The sequence below is a fragment of the Columba livia genome, chromosome Z, assembly GCF_036013475.1.
Source record: "Columba livia isolate bColLiv1 breed racing homer chromosome Z, bColLiv1.pat.W.v2, whole genome shotgun sequence".
NCBI lineage: Eukaryota > Metazoa > Chordata > Aves > Columbiformes > Columbidae > Columba > Columba livia.
The window spans coordinates 34,667,617-34,692,445 of record NC_088642.1 but is presented as its reverse complement, the minus strand read 5'-3'; the positions used below and the strand labels follow the sequence as shown (position 1 = coordinate 34,692,445).

General features: G+C 37.8%; 1 long non-coding RNA gene across 1 annotated transcript in view; it reads right to left on the bottom strand.

Annotated features, from left to right (window-relative positions):
- LOC110361490 (uncharacterized) overlaps positions 1-3,085 on the bottom strand; it is a 100,565-nt gene extending 97,480 nt beyond the window's left edge. The window contains exon 1 of the long non-coding RNA XR_010468838.1: positions 2,840-3,085. This is a non-coding gene — a long non-coding RNA (uncharacterized LOC110361490). The remainder of the gene's footprint in view (positions 1-2,839) is intronic.
- Positions 3,086-24,829: the final 21,744 nt, after the last annotated feature.

Sequence of the window (24,829 nt, the reverse complement as noted above, 5' to 3'; positions counted from 1 at the left end):
GAGATATGTTATGCATATATTCCCTGTAATAAACCCAGACCTTCTAGCATGTAGATCTGCAGCATATATGCTATCCCGTTACAGTGTCAATACAGAATTACGACATCAAGAAGGGACTTTTAATCGTAAAGCTATGATGCATATGCATAAGAATGCAGCATATACACAAATTCTACAAAATCCTAGTCCAGATATTCTGAAAGTCCTGTGCTTCTGGAAAGCAAAGTGTTGTAGAAGTGGCAGTTGCTGTTATTAACGTACACATGGCTATAAGAAGTTTCTGCCTTAAAATAGCTGTAATACTTTGCTTGAGGCATATCCCTCCTGCTACATAACTTACTCCAAGTTCAGATTTAAGAGACTGTTAGGAAGAGGTGAAATTAGTGCTTCTGTGCACATCAGTAATTTAATGTCCTTCATTACTAAAAGATCATAAATATAATACTATACTTTCTGTATCTTTCACATAACCTAGTTGTTGAAAACAATGGTAGGAAATAAGACTTTTTTTTTTTTTTTCCTCCCAGTATTCTGGAAATCATATATTGTTCCTGATCGTTTTCTACAGAGAGGAAGAGTACTTTGCTGCTTTTACCCAAGGGCATTCACCCTTCTCTTTTAAATTGTGATCTTCAAGGCCAGTTACTCTGGTTGGATACACTTCTCATCACTCAATTTACTTTGGGTTTGAAGGGCATTCTTGATTTATTGTTTGGGGTATGAGTAGGGGTACCAGAGCCCTATGGGATTGTTGAATTGTTTCTGAATATAGTAAAATAATTTCATTACCCATTTTGTGTTAAAAAAGGCAAAACAAGTATGTTACATAAAAACACTAGACAGCAGTGTTGTCCAGGAACAAGTTATTGTTCCACATTCCAACATCAAACCTGCTCACATTTCCTTTACAGTCCATAATAATGGATTTGGCCCCTACACTGGTTCTTCTTCTGCTCCTGTGCAGTCATCCAAACCATTCTCTGCTCTATGTGCCTAATAGTTATTCTTAATACCTCTTGGTTATTGAAATACTCCAAGCCTGGGATCTGTGCTCATAAGCATATGAGAAATATTATTTCAGTCGTTTTACTACTTATGTACACACCAGCTGGGAATGGTAGAGCTCATTAAAAAGGAATACTCAACATTTCATTCCATGGCTCCCAGTCATTAAGGGTGGCTATTGTCCTTCACCACGTGTAAGATGTTACAGAACTGACTATATTGGCTGTAAGAAGAGACATGTCATTCCTTTCACTGTGTTTGACACTCTGCATGCTGGCAGTTCATTTAACTGGCTTAAGACTGAGCAAGTCCTGGTTGGCCATTTAACCTAAGAAGGGTATAAATACGCCTAATGAGAGAACGCACCTTTTAAACCTCAGAAATACTTATAAATTTTGGCAGTGAAAATTCAGTTTAGGCAACACTGGAATAATTTGAAATTGGAATTAAAATGAATGGGTTGTTTGGAATAGCCATAATGATAGAAGCAGCTTGCATTTCCTGTATTTTAAATGAGATTTCATACATTTATTTCAAAATTGTATTGTGTGATATATAGAGAGCACAGAAAATAAGGTATTTTTAAACAGTTAGCAAAAAAAACAGTGTAGAAAAATAATAATTACAGCTCCAAAACCATTTTAATCATATGAACTACTGAAAACTATGAAAACATTAAATTTGTCTTATTCAAGCTATTTTTTTATTTTCTCTTTTAAAAAATGACAAATAACTTCAGTAGACTTGTTCTTTCAATAGTTTCTTCCATAAGTCTGTGATCAAATTTCACCTTCTTAACCCAGAAAGAGAAGAAAAGCTATCCCCCGCAGTATTAGAAAGCTGTGTCTATTTCTTCCAGGATTTTTCTCTATAAATTCTCTGCCAAAATGAAAATATGGTATGATGTAGTTGGCATCTCTGTCCTGTTTTTAAGCTGTGTGAATATTAATTTTTTTTTATCCCTCTCCTCTTCTTACCTCTCAGTCACAATATTTCCTGCCTTATCCTTGGCTATTCGGTCTGTACCTCCATTTTCATGATAAATAAAAAATATTCAAAATAGATTTTTTAAAAGTCAAAAAACAAGACAATTTTCTGCTCCGTGTTTTTTTAGAACAAAAATCCAGATGCTCTCAAACTTTGACAAAACTGAAATTATGGTTTTACAAAGAAATAAAAGTACATAAACTCTCAAAAAGAGAAGCATTTTCTTTTAAAACAGTTTTAAAAGCCATTTTTCATGTGTAAAATTCCAACTTCTAATACCAATCTATGAGCTCAGGATCTTACATTCTGTTCCCCAAGCCAGGTAAGAAATAATACACTAAAAGCTTGCCCACACACATTTCTGCAGCCCTGCAGTGAATGAATTGTATCTTTCTTGACACTATAAACAGTGAGAGTTCAGAAAGAAAACACACTTTTTGAGATGCAAAGGTTAAAATAAGCTTTTTGAACCTCAGTGAAAATTATTTTAGGAAAACTACTTTAAATGGAAAGGTCATACTAAGCTCTGGACTCAATATCCTTGCATTTGAAAGATGTGATGTGTTACTACTTAACTTAGTGTCTAGCTCATTAGATCTTGATGGATTCAGGCCACCATTCAAAATATCATACATGGGAAGCATGAGAAAAGCTTTACTAAACAAAAGTCAGATCAACGATTAATGGAACTTGGCCATAGCACTGTTGCAAGACACTTAAGAGATAGATAACAACTGACCTCAGAAGATACTTAAGCAATTATGTACCACCACTTCTAATCTCTGTGGTATTTATTTTTATTTTCTAGCTTATAGTTAACCCACCAGATAGTCAAAGTTGTACTTACTGGTTATACTGCAGTCAGTAAGACTGAAGAATGCATCTTTCCCCACCAACCTTTTCTCTAGAACTTTTAGACCTACAAAAGAAGTTGCTTTTGGGAAAGGAGGATAAAAGATTATGAAATCGTGCAACTCCTGCAGCGTCTTCCCACTCAAAACAAAGAAAATAGGCTCAAGTACGGGGAGTAAAAATTTAGTTTACAGGAAATTTCTATCCTTGCTGATGTCTCCACAGCCAAAGAACTCCAAGATCTGCTTCCAAGCCACACACAGCTCCTGGTGTTAACTGCCAGAGTCCACTTAGCAGACAAGCCCCTTATTGGCATTGACACAGAGGCAGCATCATTCCTTGCAGTCAGGCCTAACAGCTCGACAGTTAATGAAAGCTGAAAACTATTCTGCATATTCCAGTATTTGCCGAATAATTTTCATCAGTTTTGAGTGTTGTGCTCTACAGAATATTTGGATTTTTTCTAACTTTCCTTCCACTACTGCAGTGAAGTTCTGTGGGACTCTGTCACACCCATGTGATTTTTTTTTCTCTTTTCAAAGAAAAGGGAATGTTGTGGCTGACTGTTCATTTGAATAAACACATATTGAGATTCAAATAAGTATTCCTAGAGTAACCCTTTGAAAGTTCTCACAAGTACATGACAGCAGCTGCTTTAGAGCATGTGGCAAGTAATGTTTGTATCCAGAGGTCTATACCTCTGCATATTATTAAAATGAGTGGAAAATCAAATACTGTGCATCTGCATATGTTATTTCAATAGCTTTATTATTTGGCAACCAAATGCCATCAGACACCCAAAGCGTTTGCACTCATCAAAGATAAAGTCCTTGGCAGGTGTGAAGACTTTCGAATGGGTTGAGCTAAAATTATTTTCTGTTTAAAGGTTGCTTAGCATGTGACAAGGTTTTCTTTCATGCTTAGATAACTTAGTAGTACACCAATAATATATTACTAAATTGCATAATAATAGTCATGAGAAATGTCATTAAAAACATATGAAGCTTTAATGTTTAAACACTGTAGAAAAGTGTCTTGCTCCTTTTGAAGTAACATGTAACAGGTAGTTTAACTCCAGCTGTATTCTGCCTCATTGAGATTCTAGCATGGCTGCTCATTAGGTGGAGATATAAAACAAAGCTATATTTTACAGAAGTTTGTAGAAACTGAAGAGAATACCAGTAGCTCAAGCTTACTGCATCCGTTCCAGCAATCCTCTGATTATTCATTTATTCACTTACTCTTTCATTCATTACTGTTAAATCAATAAGAGAACTTATTCACATGATACAACTGCTACACTGACAGATCAACTAGGAATAATTTTACATCTTACGGAGATGAATACCTATGAGCAAGTGACGTGGTGCAATTAAGTCAACAAATTCCAAGCAAATAAGTTACTTCAAAAAATTCAAAAGACTAATCATTTTGATTATTTTTTAATAGCAATGTGAAGTTCTGCATTTATCGCCTGATGGAACGCCTGAAATGCATTGTGTGCATTCAAAAGCAGTCTAAGTTTCTGAATAGGACACTATAAACCTGATTTCAACAGATTGAAAACAAGATGTGACAAGCAGTTTGACACTGGCCCTCCACTAATTTCCGCTGTTTGTAAAGAGGCACGTCTGAATGGAAATAGCTCAGCAGAATGGGTCAGTATGGTTGAGGCCATGTCAGTCCACACATTAAAAAAACTGTACTGGGGAAAATAAGCAGCCATTGATTCCTAGTGAAAGCCTCCAGAGCCTGGGGAAAGCAGCCAAAACGAGGCACCAGCTGCTCTCTGCTGGAAATCTTTTGTGAAAGAGTGAGGGAAGAGAGAGAAAGCTGATAGGTCTGAAAGGGGAAACAAGACAGAAATGGAGAAAGAAGAGGTGCTGCTGACTCTCAGCAATGCTTCATTCCCAATAGTCATCATCCTAAGAAAAAAAGAGGAGGGGAAACACACCCCAAAAGTTCTCTATCTTTTATTTATTCACTGCAGTGGGAACGATTCCAACAGAAATTTCTCATGGTCTTTCACATTCCTGAATTCAGACGTATGGCTGCTCTTTTTTTTTTTAATTATTATTTTATCTTTATTCTAAAATGCTGCTCTGATCCAGTAAGTACATGCATCAAAAATGGAACAAATACTCAATGTGATTTCAGCTCCTCATTTGCATAATTGCATTATGACAACAATTTTAAGAAGATAATAAATGGAGGAGATTTTGTTTGAAGTCTTTTGCCTATAAGACAAATATCTGCCCTATCTTCTTTTTAGGCACCTCTATAATGATTTTATGCTACAAATTTTAGTTAAACTCCTTAGCAATGAGTAATAACTCTCTTGCTTCTATCCCAGACGCTGCAGGCAGCACATCCTGCAATGGAATACAAAATTCATGAAGGGGTTCCAAGTGAGCAGATTCAGATGATGTGAAAATCTGAAATGGTTCTTATTCTTAATTCTCTTTCTCAGTGAGCATGCACAATAAGGGGGGCAAGAGAAGCATTTCAGACCAACGCTCTGACTTGATGCTGGGTCCAAAATCTAAGCCTTGCAAAACTGTGTGAGCCTTGTCCAAAATGGAGCTCTTTTGAGCAAAAGTAATTAATTCAAAAGAATTATTAGCACAGTTGGCCAAAACTAAGCAATATCCAATTAGCAAATTATCTTTGAAGACTGTACGGAACTTTAAATAAGAAACTTCATGTGCCTTTAGTTGTAAACAGCTTTAGAGTATAGTCATACCATCAATGTTGATGACATGAAAAATGTGACAAATTCTCAGCTATGGAAAGTCTCCACAACAGTGACAGAAGCTTTTTTTCCAGCTTACTTTTCACAGCCTTGCTTTTTAGCCACAGTGAAAGTTACCAGAGGGTCAGTGTTACGCTGCTGGTTACATCATTTTTCATTGTATTGAAATCAGGTTTAGACAGCCCTGCTACCAAGAGGCACAGAATCGACTGGGTTGGAAAAGACCTCAGAGATCATCAAGTCCAACCCTTGGTCCAACTCCAGTCCATTTACTAGGTCCAATCTCAGTTTAAAAACCTCCAGGGACGGTGAGTCCACCATCTCCCTGGGCAGGCCATTCCAATGCCTGACCACTCTCTCTGTAAAGAATTTCTTTCTAATATCCAGCCTAAATTTCCCCTGTCGGAGTTTAAGCCCATGGCCCCGCGTCCTATTGCTAACTGCCTGGGAGAAGAGACCAATCCTCACCTGGCTATAACTTCCCTTCAGGTAGTTATAGAGAGTGATGAGGTCACCTCTAAGCTTTCTCTTCTCCAGACTAAACAACCCCAGCTCCCTCAGCCTCTCCCCATAGGTCTTGTGTTCAAGTCCCTTCACCAGTCTTGTTGCTCTTCTCTGGACCTGCTCCAGCACTTCAAGAAGCTTAAGCTGCTTCAGAAGGGACACGTGGATAACTCTGTGTATTGGGTTATACCTCAAAGTAACAAAATTCTGAACTGCTCATCTAACGATGCTTTAGTAGGGTGACAAGGTAAGCAGGTTCTGCCTCTTACCAACTCTGTAATTGCAAGTATAATTTAGATTTCTCTGAGTGTCTTGGATGTTGGTCAATTAACTATGCTTTTCTTTTTCAGACTATTTGGTGTACCTCTAAGAACAACTCTCTCTGTTTAAATGGTCCCTCCCCAGACTTTTTCTTTCTTAACTACTGCGTATTAGCTCCAACTCTGCTATTCACTTCCAGCCTTTAATTTTTTAGAACCCATGTTTGCTTGCTTCAGAGAAAGGAAAAAATCTGTCCGGTTACCAAAAAATTTATATACTGTTTCTGTCTTCTCTTTCATGAACATTATGTAAAAACTTAACTAGTATATATAGGAAAACACTTTAAACATGTGCATGATAATTTATGTTTTGTGTTGGAACCTGTATCTTCATTCCATAATATCCTTTCACTTTCTTTGATTTTGTATTTCATCATGTCTAGTTTTCAGAGAAATGCTTTCACTGTCTTCTGTGTTCTCTCTATTCTTTCACAGAACTACTACTTTTCAGAGAAGAACACACTGCAGGGGATAGCAGGGACACCAAGCAGAAAAGACCTGCAGTTATTTACTGTAAACTGGACTGCCACAGGCAAACAATATGTATGCATATGTTTACAATTATAAAATCAGGACCCAATTTAATTTTGGATTCCCATCACCCTAGTTTTTTTGGCCCTGATCTTCACAACTAGGGTTATAAACCTTCCAAAGCTCTGGGTATTTGCAAAGACTGGTATGGGTATGTCAGCATTGTAGGACTGGAGACCACAGAAAAGTAAATATCATAGAATCTGAAGCAATTCAGTGGTCCTGAACAGCATAAAATCCCCATCATTTAAGCAATACAACTTTCTGACCAAATGCCAGGACCGCACATCCCCTTCATTTTCATTCATGCTTTGGGAACTTGAACTATTTAAGTAGAAAATTTTTAAAAAGCCAAGGTGAAGACAATGTTAAAAAAAATCCCTAGATTTCTATATTTGCAAAAAAGTACACTCTTTCACAGTGTGTTGTTGGTTATGTAATTATTGAATTTTAGGTAGAAAGGCACAAAATTAAGCTGAAGAAATTTTACTTAAAGAAGCTCAAACAGAAGAGAAAAAAAGGAATACAGTAAGAAAAAGGTGTTCTGGGAGTACTGTGTATGCTTACTAGGTGGTGCTGAGCTAAGTAACAGAACAATAGAAATGTATTATTTTATTTGAAAGAATATGACATTCCCTCTTCCACCCTGTTAGACAACCTGGGATACCTTTGTATTATAGCATGCCTGAACACATCAACTTGTGAAATTCATTAAATTCATGCAGAATAATCTATTTCCCTACTGCACTGTTATGCAGATTTATTGGAAGACGCATTAGGAAAGTTTGCAGTTGTTTAGCAATTATCATCCACTTTATACATTTTCTGTATTTCAAAACCTTGGAGTACAATTTATAGAACGCCCTAGTAGTGCCCTGCATAAAATTCATCACATTAATTTCTTCATTTCCAGCAAACACACATTTTATCTATATTATTTCCGTCCCCCCTCCCCCCCTTTTTTTGTTTAACCCAGTGACTGGTTTAATACACATGGTACCATTAGATCTCTAGCTCGCCCTTGTATTGTACATCATACATAACTGTCTATGGGATACACAACTAACTACAATGGTTTGCATCCTCAGCTTGTGTAGATATACAAAGCAATTCAATATGGTCATTACAGTTTACATCTGCTAAAAATACAGCGCTATAGATGTATGATTCATTAATATGTATTAGAAAATGTAATCTAATTGGAGGAAGGCAAATTAAGGTCACCTTTTAATACAAGGCTTTCCATATCAGAGAATGGATGTGTGTATGTGTGTGCATAAACAAACATGTTTATAGATAAAGAAATACACACTTAGAAGGAAATAGAAATAGTGGCAAATCATGGCTAAGATTGTTTTGGAAAGGACGAAGTTAGAATTTATGTGTCTTAGAAAAGCTACAGTCTAGTTGTCTGTGCCTTTCTTATTAAAATGTTTATCATTCCAATCACATTGCTAAAAGTAAAATATCTAATGTAGTTCAACTGGCCTTCACTTTGAGATTTTTCTATAAAGAGGATTCCTAAAGACATACTCAAGAACCATAAAGATTAGGTCAGAATAGTTATAACAGTTTAGAAGAATTGCTTTTTCAAAGCGTTTAATAAAAAGTTGAACACATAACAATGTGTAAAAATCCTATACTATGCTCCATAGTAATTCACGAGTGCAGAAAAACACTTGATATTTCAATACTGCTTTAGAGTTCCGTGAGGAATTTAATAGAATGGAACATCTTAAATGGAAGCCAGCAGTTGAATAAGAACAGAACATGAGTGAAGGCTATGTCACTGGTTGATAGTCTTACCTCTACTTTTGGCACAAGCTTCAGATTGCTGAGCAGCACAGTCACTTCTTTCAAAAGCATCTGGCACATAGTGATTTTCGAAGAATCAAAGGCTGCTGAGGTCTGCAGGGCCCACTGTGTCACAGCTACCAACACTGAACTCTGTATGTCTGCTGCTATAAGATAAAGTCTATTTTGAAAGAAAACAAACTTTATTGACATTTTTGTTAGAGCGGAGAGCAGCTCTTGAAAGGCGAAATTACACCATGTAATTATCTTGGCCTCAATCCTAAAAGTCTTTGTGCCGCATCAGGAATGCTTTACATGATCCAGCTCAACCAAGAGTAGATACTACGGTTATATTTTTGTGCTGTTGTTTCAGGAAGTGCAGTACAAAAGTCTCTGCCCAAAAAGCAAATTATCTTTTACTATTCACATATGAGACTGCCACACAAATTTGTACTTTCAAGTAGACTGGAGCTCAGATAACATCACGTGATTTCTTAGAGTTTTTGATGAGTATCTCCAAAATTCAGAATCCTCATCATGCTCTGTCCCCATAACTCTCCACCATACTCAGATTTTAATGACACTTGAGTGCTGTATGAACCTTTATAAAACGAAGATTTCCCTGAAAAAAAAATTGTCCAACCTTTCACTATTGGTGTAATAATATACAGAAACTGAGGTGAAAAACTTTTTCTGTGGTCAAGAACAAGGCCAATATATGTAGTGTCAATGAGATCAAAAGTACTGGCAAGCACTGTTCATTCCACTTCACAAAGACTAAGTCTTATGGTGAGCAAAACCAGATATTTGAGAAAATATAATCTTAAACCCATCTCTACTAGGAACTCAATGATTATCCAGCTCTCATCACTGTAGACTCAAGTATTCCCAAAATTTGCTGCTGGAATATTTTCTTACACTCTTGGTCAGACCCTCAGACCCGCTCCCTCTTATGCACAGAGAAGAGCAGCTGACATCAAAAGTAGGGTGTTAGCTTGAAATTCTGAAGTACTTTTTCTAATGCAACAAAAAACCTCAAGCTGTAGGCATCCTTTTAAGCAGTGGCTGATGAGAACTTCAGGTTAGAGCTTATAGTAATCATAAGCCTCTCCTGTAAGATCAGGTTAACTAACTAATGTGCTGGAAAAAAAGAAAAAAAAAATAATGGTTTTAAATGATATACAAAAGTATTGGGAAGTGTAACGTAGGCTGTTCACAGGTGCCTGAAAGAATTCTGGGCAAGGTGTTTGTAGAATGATCTTACATTTCAGTCAAAGCTTTGATCTCGCAACAGTTATCCCTCCCTGGATTAGCTCAAAGTTAAAAAAAAAAAAAACCCAAGCCTTTCAGCGTTAAGGCACTGGACGAAATTTTTGTATTCCCTTTCCAATAGGGGCCAATAATGGAGGTTTAGCAGAATTCAGGTAGGTAAATGATAAGAGGTCCCAGTATTTTCCTGTTTCTTTCTACAAAGCAATTGTCATGGTAAATGATCAAGGACAAGGCAGAAAAAATAAGTCAAATCCACCTCTATGTACAACTGATGGGCTTTCACTCTTTTGTCACCAGTACAGTCTCCCATCTCTGGTTCTGCCTATGAATTTTCTCCTTCACCCCCTTTTCTTTTTCTTGGTCCTCACTTCGGTATCCCATTCCTCTTCTTGAGCCTCTCAGTTATTCAGTCTTACATTCCTCCCAACTTTTTGCTTATTGCTCAACTTTATTTTTTCCTCCTGCTATTCATTTTTACCCCACCGAAGTCTCATTTGCCACAACCAAATTCTGCCCTCCAGCAGTCCAAATGAGGTTGAAATTGTTGTGTCTACAGTTCAGAATTTGTGAAGATAAGGATGTGAAGATTTCATACCATTTATTGAAAGTATATTGGACATATTGAGAGATCAAGAAAAGACTGGCAATTAAAACTCATTTTAACATTACATGCAATCTTTTTAGGTCTTCCTTCATCAACAGCGTTTCTCATAAAGACAATTAATGCTACTGGAATGGAGATAAATAGAGATGTGACAAGAAGTCCAGGATGGGCAAGGAGTCAGCAGCACCGTGTTACATGGAAAGCAAGAATCTGAATCTAGTGAGAAACCAGCCTTCATCAGTTTTCTCAGTTGTGGTTTGGCAGAAAATGACTGTCAAACACAGCTTAGAGAAACAGTCTTTCAAATAAATATTTATTCTCTGTAGATACTGTACCTATCACTTCCTAGGATTTTGTCCAATGTGAATTACTGCAAAATATTTGTAAACCACTGAACACTGACATCACACGAAAATATGAAAGAACATTCATCAATGGTAGTTTTTGAAAGACCTTGGAGTGTACTGTCTAGAGTGATGTCTCTGTCAAACTATACAGAAGTACTAACTGAGCACAGTAAAATTATACAGAAGTCCAAATGCGGTTGCTTACAACTCTTCCAAGTTGGACATTGCAGGAAAAACTATTTGGAGAAAAATCTCTATTTCATGCTAGATTTTCAATTTCCTGAACAATAGCATTCAACTTTACAGTTTAGCTCTCCATTCTTTTGCTTTTACCAGAGCTAAAAATATAGTCCTTGAGTAAATTCAACCTTATTCAGAAAAAAGCTTGTAATAAGGGCATCAGAGTTCTGATCAAACAAGGAAATCTGGGATCAGGCCATCTTGAATTAGAAGTCAGTATTAAACGGGCAGCAGAGAAAGCATACGTTTCTCATAAGTATTCTGCAAACATTAAACATCCTGCACGTATACTTTGAAATCTGTTTGAAAACTTCCTAAAGCTGTAGCCAGAGGTTCTAAGCTATTCAAGCCACTCGAACTTTAATACATATAATGCCTCTCTTTTCAATTACAGAAATGTAATTGCATTTATTCACCCACAACTTTGAAAGATGCCAATACTTCAACCTTCTGCAGTCATTTTTTTTGCAATGTCAGATCTGAGCATACAAAAAAACTTCTACATTGCATAATCAAAAACTAAGCTAAGATCCACATCCAGTTTTCACCACTGGGCCTATGCTTTGGAATGTATAAAACCAGTCACTCTGAAACCTGTGACTCTCCATAGCCCAGCTATGAGTTTTTCACCTCAATACCATCTCTTCCCATTTGCCCTCACACACCAAACAACCCATGGTCACCTTCAAGGCTGAAAAGATGTTTTCTACTCACCTGTCCCTCTGTCACAGGGGTCACATAGCCCTTCCCCACCTAAAACCCCTGCTGGGAGGGACTGGGATGGCAGCTCTGCTCGACACTTCCATGGGATGCCCCAGTGTAGCCCCTCAGTTTCACAACTTCAGGCAGGAGTGGGGTATGCCATTGGCTGAGACAAGTGCTGCAGCTGGGGGCTTGGGCGTCATCCCCCTGCACTTTTATTGAGGTTATTTGTGGAAAGTGTGGTCACTATGATAAATGGGTCAATCACTTCAAAACTTATGTATCATCTCTAATTTTGAGAATGGAAAGACAGCACTTTGTTCAGTAAAATGGCGGTTCTTTAATTTTTCCTTTTTTGTCAGTATAAGACTTGGTCCTTATCAAAGATACTCTTCCTCCCTCTAGCTATGGATCTTACTATATTATTATTCATTTAATCTAATGCCCTACTGTACAAAATGACTCTTAAATTCTTCGGTGTAATTAAATTAATACACATACAGGAATGATCTCCTCCACATCTCTTTCCTTTCTCATCGTATCTCCAGTAATAACTGCCAACTTCCCTTTCCTCTGCAATTAGACTACTGGATCTGCACATGCGTGATGGGGGAACAGAAGACCTGAGAAGATGTCTCAGGTGGTGGAGACGTGCCTCTTGCACCATGCAGATGTACCACCACGCAGTTCCCCTGATGAACTAACATTGGCTTCCCATTTTCTCCCTGCAATTATGCCTGTTTCAAAGCTTTTTAGACTTTATTGCAATGATGGTTCAAAGCCTCAAAGTTCTCAGTCAAAATATGTTAATAATCAGCTTAAACTCATTAGATCTTATTGCAGCTGCATGCTTTGGCTTTTTTTTTTTTTTTTTTTGTTCACGTGTCTCTCTGATGGGCCAATATTTATATTTATTCAGGCTGTGTTTTACTAGTCTGAAACAAACCATACTCGTTTTATCTCAATTCATAGGACAGTCTCTATTCATATGATGTGTCTGCACTTGCACACAGACGAGGTTGAATTCACCTTTCTTTCTACTGTATTTTGTGAAGTTTTATATCCTATGTCTAACCAGGGCCTTGCACAGTGCTTCAAATATCACTGTTGTTAAAAATCACCTCTCTTTTTATCTTTTCTTAAAGTGTTATCAGATTGGTGACACATATTCATTACCTCTGCATACACTGCATCAGTTGATGGCAAAATATTTCCATTTCTAATACACTGAATTATGCTTGCTTCTCTTCCAAAACATAAGAAGGAGAAAGTTGATTCTGGTTTTGAGAAAAAGAGCTGTATGGACTCTCCTGCCATGTCACAGAGTGAGTGTACTGGAGCTTACTAAGTCTTAGGACAATGAGAGGAAATTAATACATGTCGTAAGAAAGTCACTGAAATACTAATATAATAACCTGAAGTGTGTTCCTAGGAACAGTTCAATGGGAAGGGATAAAAATGTCATCATAACTTAACAAATAACTTCAATAGAAAGTCTGCTAATAATATCAATTAGAAAGTTCATAAAAATTTGGCAGAAAAATGAGATATATAAAGGCCATCATCTTTACTCAGCAAAGTCCTGTCTTGATCAGATTCAGCAGATTTTATGCATTTTCTGAATGCTGACATAAGAAACAGAGAAGAAACCAAGATATACTCCCTGAAAACAACTTCACAGTAAAAGGTCATGTTATTAAATTGAAAGAGAGGAGATTTTGGCTAGACACAAGGATGAAATTTTTACAGTGAGGGTGGTGAAACACTGGCCCAGGTTGCCCAGAGTGGTGGTAGATGCCCCATCCCTGGAGACATTCAGGGCCAGGCTGGGTGGGGCTCTGAGCAACCTGATCTGGTTGAAGATTAGATGAGCTTTGAAGGTCCCTTCCAACACAAACTGCTCTGTGATTCTGTGATCATTGTTTTTAAACAGGTATTTCAGGGAATGTGTTTCAGTACCATTGCACAGATCCATAATGCAATTACTTGCAAGTCCGTTACTTGTTTCTCCCCTCTAACCTCGAGGATAGATACTAAAGTAATCTGTGGGGCACATCAGATTCTGGTCTAGGTGTTTGTGGCTTGTGTGAGACTGCTAAAAATACACCTATTTTAAGGAAAAGTACTGATGTCTTTTTTATATTTCTTGTCTGTCTGCTCTGGAAGGAACAAGCCAGATTGAAAGGCAATGCTTCTTACACCTTCCATGAAAAAAAAAATAAAATACACTTCTCAGTAGCCAGGTATCTATTGTTTATTTCTCATCACAAATTGCATATTCCATTCAGCCTCTAGTAAGTCCTCAACAAGAAACCCAACAAAAAAATAAAATAAACCACCGAACTTTTTGAAGTGTATTAGAAAACAAGTATAGTGCCAACCATCACCTGTTATCTCTTGCACATGTTCTAAATATGGTCAAAACATCTATAATTTAAAGCCGAATAGTTGGTGTTTTTTGTTTGGTTTCCCCCCTTCCCGTAGGGAGCCTTCAGATAAAAAGCATGGAACACAATAGTTCAACAACTTAAAGAGATGCCCAGTTTTTCTGCTAGAAGGAATAAAAATCCTGTTACGATAAAAGGGATCTTTGAAAAGCAGACTGCAACTGGCTTCCAGCTTTGGGCATGATAACATGAAAAACAGCAAAACGGTAGAAAAAAACCAAACACACAGTTCATTGTCACAGCCAACTACATCATCCTGTTCCAGCTTAAAAGTAAGGATGCTATGTATCTTAAATATACAAAATAATTACAGAGTCATCCAGGTTTATTGTCTTGCAGTATTTTCCAGTTTTTAAAAAACGAGAAAAGTAAAGAAGTAACTGTACAATTCTGCTTCATGGACTTCCCACCATGCTGTACTAGTTCTTGCCATTTGTCTTAGGTTATATGCAATATTGTCAATAACTATGACTCAGAGGGAGGTATACATTCTGCCTTTGAAGTGAGTCTGAGATATTTATTTATTGACTGATTTCTAAAATGCACTTATCTAACAAATTCTGAGAGAATGGTTAGATATTAAAGTATAAATAGGTACTTGCAATCACACACATCCCAGTATGACTTTGGCAATCACTTGACTTAGTAGATGAATCTTGCCCTATGCTCCGAAGGTCAACAAATTCAAGCTGTGATGATGGATGGTATACTACAGGTTCTACAGCTGCAGACCCTTTTCAGATACAGCCTTCTTAATACTTGACTACTCAAGTTTTACCCAGTTTGAGGGTTAGTGTTGGTTTCCAGTAAGAATTACTGATGGTTTTGAGTGAAGGTGGTTTAGGGAAGAATATTATGTATGGGTCTGTAGCTTCAGAAACATGCATGAGCATGCTGAGTATTTTCTGCCTTAGTCACACAAACACAGTGAAGGGAAACCAGGGCTTCCTGAAAAATGTTCCATGATGGAATAGGACAGTAAGTAGGGGTGAAGAAACAAGAGACACTGAGCTATGAGAAAGTGGATATAATTGGCTGCAGTTGAACCAGTGGTGGAAAAAAACCTCCACATTGATTCAATACCTTCTAGGACTTTCTTCAGCATGAAACATTAATATTTAGAATCTTGGTTTAATAGCAAAACTTATTTCAGTTCATACAAACTTGATAACTGATGCAAATCAAACATAAGGGCAATAGTCCAGGCTTGACGCATTCTACATTTTGTTCAGCTGAATCTGGCTGCTACCTTACAAAGGCTATCTAAGATTCAGGGGGCTTAAACATTCATGATTTTGAAAACAGCTGGATGAGTTAAGATTTGAGAGTATCCTTTACCTTCATGTCCATTTGTTTTCATTAGTCTGAATTAGATGCTCTGCTGCAAATTTACTGATTCTGATGGGTTCCCTCCCATGGTGTGATAAATGAGCCGCAACTTAGCTCTTGAGTCCAGATGACAAAATATCCACTGGAAAACAAAAAACAAACAAACAAAAAAACCCCAAACCAAAACAAACACAATCACAAACAAACAAACAAAAACCAGGGAATAGCAGGTCTTAGGAAAAACAGGATGGGGGATAAACCGAGGCAAGAGATCCCCAAGGATGCTCTCCTTGTTCCATTCAGAGTCTGAAGCTGCCCTTCTGTGATGGTGCCTACTAGCACTGCCTGTAGGAATTACAATCCCAAAGGAATGTCTCCCTCCATGTTCTCTGTATTTTTTGGAGGTTCAAAGTCGATCCTGATGACAACACTGTGCACATGAAATGAATTCATATCACTATTTTTAGGATCCAATTAGGAACATATGCTTACTTACAAACCAGAGGCTTAAAGTGTGTTCATCACAAGCTTTACTCAGTAAGAAAAAAAGTAAAAAGATTTTGGCTTGGCACAGAAAACTTTGTCTATAAGCAAGACAGCACTGACTTTCATGGGATTAATAATTCATATATTTTATCTCATTCAGAGCATTTCAGAAAGTCCATTATACTATATTTTCTGTATAGTCAGTAAATTTTGTAGCTCTTAAAACCTGTGAAATGAAAAATAGTCTTGAAAAGCCATAACACCATCAATACATTAATATTTATGTAGCTCTTTTCATGACAAACATTCCAAAGTGCTCTCTGGTAAAAGAAAACGAAATAAAGCATGAACAGAATACAGATGACTGTAAGTCAAAAGATCACCAAAAAAGATAAATCAAATGAATCTGTTTGGCCCAGGGATTGACCAAGTTCACACAGTTAACTCTTGGAAATTCTGCTGTCTTTTCTAAAGATCTGCCTGGCCAAGTTTTAGAAATATTCTGTCAAGAATAAGAAAAGAATCAAAACAATCATAACAAATGAGGGAGATAAGTTGAGGCGATTTCAGTAGAAGAATGTGTGGTTCCAAGTAAATACTGAGTGTACAGAATACTTTCCCCTGGTCATTTGTATAACTGATATAGCTCATAAAAACATAGCTTTTGAAACTTAAAAAGAATATTAAAGTGTTATTTTATTCACACATCACAACAACAAATCAGTGATATAAATTACATCAATTCCTTTACTATGATATGGTCATTCATGAGTGAAAAATGAATGTAGACAACAAGTACACTCTAATGCATAATTACTGATTCTCTAATAGGAGCTTTTATTCCACTGATTTTCATCCTTCATTTTTTTAAAAAAGGGTTATGTTTAATTCTAAACATATCTTTCAGTTCTGATGGCTTTCTCCACTGCCTGATAGTGTTTATGATTAAAGAGAAGAAACAAACTTGGAACCACAAGTAAATGCAGGAAAACTGAGTGTGTTTAACTAGATGAGATTAAAAGAATGAGGTGGTTTCCTAACTTGGCAATACCGCATGACAGAGGGCTAGGTGCAATGCTGAGTCTTCTCATTATGTAAAAACTTCCAGAGTAGAAATTGGAATTTCTGCGGCTACTGGAGGATTGTAGATGGCTTCTAGATGCTAGTCTCAGCAAAAATCACTCAAGAAGAGGCACATCTAGGAAATTATGGGGTGTGTTATTTGTACTCATTAGAGGCTAAAGCTCTGTTTTCTAATGGAATTAGTAGATTAGCAAGAGAGAGAAAATCAGGTTAAAGTTTTATGGCTTTGTGTTATTGTATGTGAAGAAAAAACCAAAACCAAATACAAAAAGAAAGCAACAAACAAGAAAATCTATAGGGTTATCTACTTATATTCAGTTACTGTCAGGCATCATATTTTCTGCTTTTAATTGTAACATGGACATTTCATTTTTCTGTAGGTATCTGTTTTTCATATTGAACTCTCTTAGTAATACAACTTCATTTTGTTTGAGTGTATAGTAGATTTATTCAGTAAGTTCACAAAATCCCACTGAAATTCACAGGGGAGCAGGAGTCATTCACTTTAATTGAGAATATTTTAATGATTCTTTAACTACACATAAACTCACACTAGTTTTCAAGTCATTATGCTGTGCCAATATTGACTTTATGAGTATCACAAGACAGAGCTAAAACAAAATGTAATCTAATTTGAACTAGACTCATCTTTGACAGCCAGAATAATGATTTGCCAGACACCTGTGCCAATGTCTTTTTCCATGCCATAGAATTTATTAAAACACCCAGAAAGATGTCCAGACTATAGGGTTTATCCCTGATGCATTTTAGAAACACTCTGATTTTGATGAAAGCAAAAAATATTGTCACTCAGTGTTATCAGAACATTTCATTTTTATAAGTAAGATCCACAGAAGATGTGGAATCTAAAGGATTATTTGGAGTATTAGAATTTTAATATAAGTCACAGCAGTGCTATAGAACGTATGCTGAGTATTTGCTGTATTATACATTGCTTACTGAAGCAAACCTCAGATTTGATGGAATTCAAGAGACCACCAGCTTTGGTTAACCAAGGTAACTCAGCAAACAACTAGAGAAAGAACCTGCTTCTTTCTATAAACACAAGAGTAATGTCTCTTAATTACAAAATAATTGCCTGTATACATCTGATTCAAGTAATGTTTTCTAAATAAATTTTAAATTTTGTTTCTTCTTTGGGGTTCAAACCCTTCTTTTGAAGAGTTTTGCTTTCATGTTGTGTTCAGAAAACACTACGAAAGCTAAGAGAAAAAAAATTTAGAAAAACTAATGAAAAATAAGGTCTGGATCCTAGTCAAAAGTCATTGTGCTATACACTGTCCAACAGACACTACATGGGTGAAGGGGTCCCATTAATAATACCGCCTCTGAGGGCAAGAGGAAAGCATGGAGAAAACTGAGGAAACTACCTCCTTTTAGTATTTCAGGAAAATCTGTATCCCTATTCGGCATGCATTTCTTTTAGTCACATGTTATCAGGACATGATCGTTCCTAGCGTAAGATCTGGCTCTTTCTTTTCCTTCCTTCCTTCCTTCCTTCCTTCCTTCCTTCCTTCCTTCCTTCCTTCCTTCCTTCCTTCCTTCCTTCCTTCCTTCCTTCCTTCCTTCCTCCCTCCCTCCCTCCCTTCCTTCCTTCCTTCCTTCCTTCCTTCCTTCCTTCCTTCCTTCCTTCCTTCCTTCCTTCCTTCCTTCCTTCCTTCCTTCCTTCCTTCCTTCCTTCCTTCCTTCCTTCCTCCCTCCCTCCCTCCCTCCCTCCCTCCCTCCCTTACTTTCTCTCTCTCTCTCTTTCTCTCTTTCGCTCTCTCTCTCTCTTTCTCTCTGTTTCTTTCTTCCTTTCTCCTCTCCTCTCCTCTCCTCTCCTCTCCTCTCCTCTCCTCTCCTCTCCTCTCCTCTCCTCTCCTCTCCTCTCCTCTCCTCTCCTCTCCTCTCCTCTCCTCTCCTCTCCTCTCCTCTCCTCTCCTCTCCTCTCCTCTCCTCTCCTCTCCTCTCCTCTCCTCTCCTCTCCTCTCCTCTCCTCTCCTCTCCTCTCCTCTCCTCTCCGTTCACTAAAATTAAGAGAAAGAAAAATAAAAATCAAGCTCCACTAGAAAAGGAGTTTTGCTAATCTTTAGACTTCTCAAGACTTGTTTTCATATGAAGTGCATTTACACATGTGAAAGCACCTGCATCTTCAGAAAAGTTTTGCATAAAGGTGCCAATTTTAGAAGTGCCTCAGGGTTTTAAAGGTAGCATGTCTGAGAACAGAGGAAAAGGTGTATGCAGTTTCTGACCCCCAGAATGGACTGAGTCAGTGATGTGACTTCTATTAACTTGCTCTAGCATTCACAGAATGAGGCAGCAACCTCAGGCTGGTTTTCCTACTTGCTGAATGAGAAAATGCAACAGCTGAACTAATATTGAAAACTAAACATAAAGGTGTGTCTATGATTTCACCAATTTTACAAGCTCCATGTACTCATCAAAAGATTGCAAGTAACTTCTCCCTCTGTTCAAGATTCAGAGCTTCCATGATTTTTTCACTTGGAATGTATAATGTACTTCCTTTAAATAATGATTGCTAAAGGAGATATGGTACTCACCTTTCAGTTATTAACAACAGTGCCAGGGCATGTATTCAGGCATTAGTTTTAATCTGAGGCTGATGGAGTTCAAACCCACATCTCTCTGAAGGAATCCCTTACCCAGCACTTCTAGACCAGGTGGGAAGGAGGGTAGAGTCAGCCTTGTCTAAGTTTTGTAGCAAGGAATGTAAAGTTAATTCAGCCAGAAAGGAAGAAATGTCTGTGAAACCAAACTTTGAAATGTTCTCTGAAAAAGAGTGTAACTTAACCAGCATCTGCTCCTGAGGAGGTTTGTGGAGTTTTTTACTCAGTGATTGCCTAACTTAAATAAAAAAAATAGTGCTGGAGCATGAACTTAATTAAAATTTTACCTGAAGTCCTGAAACAAGAACTATAATATGTGGATATTCTTGTATTTCTTCACCCAGTTAGTTTGCAATTTCACTTCTGTAATAGGATTCTCAGAAGTGCTGTTCCAGAAGACTAAAAGTAATATGGTAAAGTCTAAGAAGATCTACATAGTACACCTTTTAATGCAAAATCCATACTCTGAACCTGAATCAGGCTAGATAAGACATGGATTTAGGGGATGGGATGTTCCCACTTGGAAAAAAAACAGCACATATCACTCAGTCAGCAAGCATTTCTTCAGAGTAACCTAGGCCCTCCAATGTCCCAACTTTCTGTAGGTATATTTGTCTGCCAGTTACTCTAGGTGATTGGTTATTCTATATTTCAATAGGCAGACTCAAACATATCCTCAAGACCAAAATAGTTTACCTGTCATATTGTTTAGTCACATCCTCTAGCTTTTTGATAATTTTGAAAGTGTATCCATTAATGATTAGTGGAAACAAGTGAAGAATGCTCACTTAGTGGTGTGAAATGCATTCAGACAGATGAAGCGGTACGCAAGTATTTAAAATTATGTGCAAATAAAGGATCATTCATCCATCTTACTCTGTAGTTTATCAAGGCTGAGCTGACAACTCAGAGTAGCAGGCTCCAGCTTTTCATAAAAGCTTTGCTGCATTTGTTGTGGGAACAGATTCATCCAGGAAGAAACTGAGGAACTGCAAACCTGGCTCCACTGAAACTAAAGAAAGCAAAGCAAGATGCTATTTCTTTTGGCAAATGTTGCTTCTGGCAAGTATTGAGAAAAATTTGCTTAATTTACCCAGAAAGAAACTGGGAAGCCCCATCCCTTTTTTGGAAATACCTGTGTAGTTTTACAGCATCATCTGGAATTTATCTGAGGGTCTCTTCCAATCAAAATGATTCTACAATTCTATGATTTTACTTATTAAAATTCTGAATATATTGAGAACATGAACAGCTTTCAATATTGTATATATCAGCTCCATGTGGAAATAAAAAAAAAGGAGATACAACTTGTATAATGCATATAAAAATACCCAGTATATCTGCCCAGTATTCCAAGTGGAGGGGCATGAATTGCAGAATTATTATTGAAATTTTACATGGAGAGACTTGGTAGAATAATGTAAACTTTAGGTTGTGGAGACTCACTGCTTACTATTAGTAAGTTTCACTTTAATGATTGCTTCATCAGCAACAAACCGTACTCAGTAACATGCTGAATCATTTAGTTCGGCTCTTAGCATCAAGCCTAAGTCCACTTGCAAGCATTAGATGACAGCAGAGGCTGAGCTTTTTCTATCAGAGCTGTTCACTCTCGATTCCATGTCTGTATCCTACACTCCTCATACCAAATCTGAATGCATAAGGAAAGCATGCCTTCTGTTCTAATAGTATCAATGTCTTGAGTGCTAGAGGAAACAACCTAGTGCATAAGGCGTATGTTAATAGTGCAACATGGACAACTTCCATGTGGACAGATTTCCAGGAGGTCAGACTATCCGATTTGATCACCTGCAGCTTTTAATACTGTAAACCAGGCATGAACTCTTAATGCTGAGAGAATGGGTCTTTTAAGTTCCTCAGCTTATGTCTCTCTACTCTGAGGTCAATTTTCAAAGTCCATTACCTTCAGTGGTGCTGGATTTGGAGCTTAAAAATTAATTTTAATGGTTTGACTAGCTACTTCAAAGCTAACACTTACTGTTTTACCTGCTAAAAATTATGAAGGTTGCTGATGACACCAAGTTGGGAGAGAGTGTCGACCTGCAGGAGGGCTCTGCAGAGGGATCTGGATAGACTGGAAAAATGGGCTGATTCCAGTGGGATGAAGTTCAATAAGGCCAAGTGCCAGGTGCTGCACTTTGGTCACAACAACCCCCTGCAGCGCTACAGGCTGGGCGCAGAGTGGCTGGAGAGCAGTCAGACAGAAAGGGACCTGGGGGTACTAATTGACAGGAAGCTCAACATGAGCCAACGGTGTGCCCAGGTAGCCAAGAAGGCCAACGGTATCCTGTCCTGTATCAAAAATAGCATGGTCAGCAGGACAAGGGAAGTGATCCTTACCCTGTACTCTGCATTGGTGAGGCCACACCTGGAGTATTGTGTTCAGTTCTGGGCCCCTCAGTTCAGGAAAGACATTGAAGTGCTGGAGCGGGTCCAGAGAAGAGCAACACGACTGGTGAAGGGACTTGAACATAAGACCTATGGGGAGAGGCTGAGGGAGCTGGGGTTGTTTAGTCTAGAGAAGAGGAGGCTTAGAGGTGACCTCATCACTCTCTATAACTACCTGAAGGGAAGTTATAGCCAGGTGGGGATTGGTCTCTTCTCCCAGGCAGTTAGCAATAGGACAAGGGGGCATGGGCTTAAACTCTGCCAGGGGAAATTTAGGCTGGATATTAGAAAGAAATTCTTTACAGAGAGAGTGGTCAGGCATTGGAATGGCCTGCCCAGGGAGGTAGTGGACTCGCCATCCCTGGAGGTTTTTAAATTGAGATTGGACATGGCACTTAGTGCCATAATCTAGTAAACGGACTAGAATTGGACCAAGGGTTGGACTCGATGATCTCTGAGGTCTTATCCAACCCAGTCGATTCTGTGATTCTGTGATTCTGTGAAATGTGCTCCTTTTATGATTAGGCAGATTCATAAAGACCTGTATGAAAGGAGGATCTTTTTTAATGGGTAAAAGCAGAGAAGTCCACTCAACAATGTATATGTTTTAGATGAAGCCTTTTAAACTCATTTTCAGACTAAATATTTTGTTCTGTCCCCCAGCTAACTGCTCTAGAGATGAAAAACATCATTATAACCCAGTCCCCTTTGCCTTTGAAAGTACAAGTTTCCACCCTCTTTCCTCATAGACTTAAACCAAACCAAAAACTAGGAACCGGAAACCAGGACTTTACAAACAGCACGTATTTTTCAATGTGATGCATTACCTCTACTGGCTTCCTTGTATTTATTTATTTACTTATTTATTTATTTATTTTCCAAAGCAAAAGGCCCTCTTCTTATGTCGTACACAGCTGTTGTGAAATAACATGAGTCCAAAGCTCCAGAGAAACCTTTTTCAAGTCCATGAAAAGGCTTTCATAGCTTCCCTTGCCTATTGATCTACACCCTTCTATTGACTTAAGACTAATACATTTTAGAAGAACATGAATGAGTTTTTTGGAAGTGCAAGTACAAAATGTTTAACGTAACCTGAGTTTTATTTCACAAGACTCCTAGTTCTGGGGCAAAACGTGTTTTCATGTATAAGTGATCCCAAAGCCCCCCTTTTTCCAGTTGCCATATTTTCCTCAAACCCTTTAGTCATAAAAAATGCAGGGGGAGAGAAAGCTTTCAAAACTCCCTGTGGCAGAATAAACTAGAGCTGAACCTTCACGTCATTATTCCAGAGTGAGTCATTTAAGCATGGGACTGCTTCATAAACTTCAGGGACTTCATTTGCATGTGAATATTGATTCCTCTCACACAAGCAATTCATCCTTTTATGTTGCTTTTGCATGAATTTGCCCTCCAGAGAATTGATTTTTTTTCTATGCTTCATCAGGGTGTTTCTGCTACCCCAGTCAAAAACACTTCTCCTTGATGAATCAAATGGAGCAATGAGAATTGTGTAGCTTATTCCCAGTTCTTCCTCCCAAGCATAAACAATTCACATTTCCTTCCAAGGAAAGAGCGAACATTTGACCTCTCTTTTAAATCATCAGATAAGCAAAAGTGGTTGTGTGGCAGGGGGGTAGATATATCCATCAAGCAATCCAAATTACTGAAATGCAGTATTTCCTAAGTAATTCAGACCTCAAAGTACTCCTTGATCATTAAACCAAGGGTTATATTTTAGTTCTCACAATTCGTGTGGAGGCTGTGCTTACCAGCTGCAAATAAAGCTTACACTCGATGAGTTTGACCCCATTGCCTCACTTACATGAGTAAGTCTTATGAATTTCCCATAGAAGTCCCCAGAAGAGACAGAGTTTGTCACAGACCATGGGTCCCATTTCCATAAGAGTGCATGGTAGAACAGTCCTATGTCCTGAAAAATCAGAGAGAGCAGACAGTGCTACAGTTTCCTGAGGTTATCCCATAAGAAAACCGTGCACCTTTTTTCCCCCTTCAACAAAGCTGGCATTACAACAATCCATGAGCTATAGACTGCTCATCATAGAAATACTACGCTTTCACATATCTCCACAACTCTGATGATACATTAGTTTCTATTTTAATAGCAGATCATAAAAATGCCTTCCCCATTCTATCACACATTTGTTTTACTGCAGTGATATTACCTGTGTTATAGTGGTATGGAATGCTGTGATGACACAGTAATAATGGGCATCATATTACCATGACTGAGTCACACACAAAAAAGAAATATGGAAAAGTTCAGTTGATTACCAAACAGTTCTCTTAACAGAGGACTGGAATATGGCTGCTGTATATCATAACTGAAATTAAGCTAGATGTAGGCTGCAGGGAAAAATAACTATCTCTATCCTAAGTTATTAATTTATTTTTAGTGGCTCACCTGCAGATTTTTCATGAAATCCAAAGTTCACAATGTTTAGAGCAATGTAGTAATATGGTCAATACCGGTGCCTACAGAATAAATAAGAACGGCCTGGAGAAAGACTTGTTCACAGC